Genomic DNA, 3,511 nt, shown 5'->3' with positions numbered 1-3,511 from the left:
TTTTTTTCTTTTTTCTTTTTTTTTCAATTTCTGAGCAAGTGCGTTTCGATCCATCTTGCTCAACCCTAGACTACTCGCATACAATACGAGCCGGCTACGAGCCATTTGACTCCTAGCCACAACTAGCAATGAATTCCAATTTTTATCTCCAATTTTTATCTCTTCATATCTTTTATCATTAATAGCCTATCATGCATTCTAAGCATAAGCAATAGATTAACCTCGAAAACCATCAAACCATGACAACAATCTAGCCCTTAAGCATACTCTAAGAATTAGTGAAATTACAAGTGTTTCTAGCCTGCAAATCAATTCATTAGGACTTAAACATCCCTCTATTCGTCATCACCGCACTCAAATCAACATCAACTTATCAGATATCATAGTTCATCTTAAGGGATCATGCTAAATATGCATGCAAATGCAACTATATAAAATCACATAAAAATAAACAAATATGTCTTAAATGAACAATCATGCAAAAATATGAATGAACTACAACTAAACATACAATATGAATCTATATGGATACACACACTACTAATCCTTACATTATCACCCCCAAACTTAAAATTTTCAATGTCCTCATTGAAGGTAATAATAAGGATTTCAGGCATACCTAGTTAGCGGGAGAGTCACCCTCGTCGGGTGGAGGATCAGGTGGCCAATCAACCTCGCCACCAGTGTCTCGAACAACAGTACCGAAAGCGTGTGTCAAATCTTCAGCAAAACAATGGTGAATGTCATGCATGGCCTCCATATGCCTAGTCACTCGCCTGTACTGTTCATCACCAAGACCAAACCTATCAACTATTTGTGGTGCATGAGAAGAACCCTATGTAGGCACTGGAAGATCCGTCCAGCCACTCTCTACATCATCAAAAATATATCCCAACCCCTAATCATGGGGTGCACCTAAGAATGAATAACTCAAGTGATCTGGCTTTCGGTTGAGCTCAAATATGGGAGCTTCTTGAGTAAATGGTTCAAAACGCTCATGAGAAATTTTCAGCTCTGCTAACCCAAGAGAATTGAATGGCAAATCCAACTTCCTCTTCCATGGAGGTGCATTCAAAACCTGAATTTGCTCTACTTTAAAGCACTCCTCTTTAGCTGTGGGTAACTTTATTTCCTTGAACACATTAAAAGTGACCTTTTGATCGTGAACCTTCATCGAAAGCTCTCCTTTTTGCACATCGATCATAGTTCGGCCTGTAGCCAAGAATGGTCTTCCCAAGATGATGGGAATCTTCTTATCTTCCTTGATAAAGTCAGCAGGGAAGAAGAGTTTATCCACCTTTACCAAGACATCCTCCACTAAACCTCGTGGATAAGCGATAGAACGGTCAGCTAGTTGCAATGACATGTATGTTGGTTTCGGATCAGGCAGGCCAAGATTCTTGAAGATAAATAAGGGCATCAGATTGATGCTAGCTCCTAAATCACATAAACACTTGTCGAACAACAAGTTTTCGATGGTGCAAGGAATAGTGAAGCTTCCAGGATCTTTAAGCTTCGGAGGCAACTTCTGTTGCAGCACAGCACTGCATTACTCCGTTAGAGCAACGGTCTTTAAGTCATCGAGCTTCACTTTCCGAGAGAGAATACATTTCATAAACCTCGCATAGCTAGGCATTTGTTCAAGAGCTTCAGCGAAAGGTATGTTGATATGAAGTTTCTTGAACACCTCCAAAAACTTCTCAAACTTCTTATCCGACTTTTTCTTCTGCAGCCTCTTAGGAAAAGGAGGTGGAGGATAGATTTATTTCTCCCCTGTATTACCCTCAGGAGGAGTGTGTTCCACAGTAGTCTTCCTTGGTTCCACCTCTACTTCATTCTACACACCTTCTTCAGCCACAACTGCATTTTCTGAAACTTGATATTTTTCAGGCTCTTCGTCTTGCTGAACTTGGGGGCTTGCGACCTTTCCAGACCTTAAGGTGATGGCGTTCACCTGTTCTTCAACTTCCCTCTTGCCTGGATTTATTTATGTATCACTAGGAAGCATTCGTGGTGGCCGATTCAATAAGGCATTAGCAATTTGCCCTATTTGGTTCTCCAGAATCTTGATAGAAATAGCCTGGCTTTGGCATATAAGAGCCTGGTTTTTGCACATAAGCCTCAACTCCTCCAATTCAGATTTTTCATTCGAAGATATACCTGCATCATGATTTTGTTGTTGAATTTGGAGTTGTTGTTTTGGTGCAATTTGTTGCTGAAAACCAGGAGGGTTGAATAGCTTATTTCCAAACTGCTGGAACGGCTGTTGCATCGCATTCTGATTGTTGTTCCAGCTGAAGTTAGGATGATTCCAGTTTTCAGGATAATAAGTGGCATGAACTGGTTGCTGCGATCTCTGAAAGTTGCTCACAAACTCAGCTGAATCATTAGATATAGCGCATTGCTCGGTCGCATGGGGACCTGCACACAGCTCACAAACACTGATTATCTGATTAACACCATAGTTAGCCAGAGAATCGATCTTCATAGACAACGCCTTTAGTTGAGCAGTGATAGCCGTAAATGTATCCCCTTCAAGAACTCCTGCTACCTTGCTCTGTGGACATCTCTGGGTTGGATACTGATATTCATTAGCAGCCATCAGTTCAATTAGATCATAAGCTTCCTCATAGCTCTTTGCCCATATTGTTCCACTGCTGCTGCATCGAGCATGGGTCTGGACTGTGCTCCTAACCCATTGTAAAAACAACTGATGATCATCCAATCAGGCATTCCATGATGAGGACACTTCCTAAGCATCTCCTTGTAGCGCTCCCAAGCTTCATATAAAGATTCTCCTGATTGCTGCATAAATTAAGTAAGAGCATACCTGATTGCAGCTATCTTCGCCATAGGGAAGAATTTAGTAAGAAACTTATGAGCAAGATCTTCCCAAGTAGTAATCGAACCAGCTGGTAGAGAGTGTAACCAGCTCTTAACCTTGTCCCTCAGAGAGAATGCGAACAGTCTCAGCTTCACAGCATCTTCAGAAACACCGTTGAACTTGATGGTGTCACAGATTTCAATGAAATCACTAATGTGCATATTTTGATCTTCAGTTAGGGAACCCCCAAACTGGATTGAATTCTGCACCCATTGAATTATGCCAGGCTTGATCTCAAAGGTATTAGCTGTGATAGCTGTCCGGACAATGCTAGATTGAATGTCATTGATATTGGGTTGAGAAAAATCCATCAAGGCTCTCGATTGTGCTGCTGGATCTCCCATTGTAATGAGTACCTGAAACATAAACAAATAAATCGTGAAAGTAAAAGAATCTGAGTCAGTGAACTTCAACGACCACTGATGACAAGCACCTAAACTAAAAATTAACACCGAGTCCCCGGCAGCGGCGCTAAAAACTTGTTAGGGCAAAAACACGCGCTAATATTCACGCAAGTATACGCGTTCGCAAGTAGTATAAGAAATAAGTCAGATTCGCTCCCACGGAGACTGGTTTAGGTTAATTCAATTTATGCACCTATGCAACAATGTATGATTATCGTTCAAT

General features: G+C 41.1%; 1 non-coding gene across 1 annotated transcript; it reads left to right on the top strand.

Moving 5' to 3' along the window:
• The first annotated feature begins 2,731 nt into the window (after window positions 1-2,731).
• LOC141716180 (small nucleolar RNA R71) lies at window positions 2,732-2,838 on the top strand. The gene has a single exon (XR_012572899.1). It is a non-coding gene; the product is annotated as a small nucleolar RNA R71 (small nucleolar RNA).
• Window positions 2,839-3,511: the final 673 nt, after the last annotated feature.

Source organism: Apium graveolens, chromosome 3 (assembly GCF_009905375.1).
Source record: "Apium graveolens cultivar Ventura chromosome 3, ASM990537v1, whole genome shotgun sequence".
Classification (NCBI taxonomy): Eukaryota; Viridiplantae; Streptophyta; class Magnoliopsida; order Apiales; family Apiaceae; genus Apium; species Apium graveolens.
This window is presented reverse-complemented; position numbering and strand designations above follow the sequence as displayed.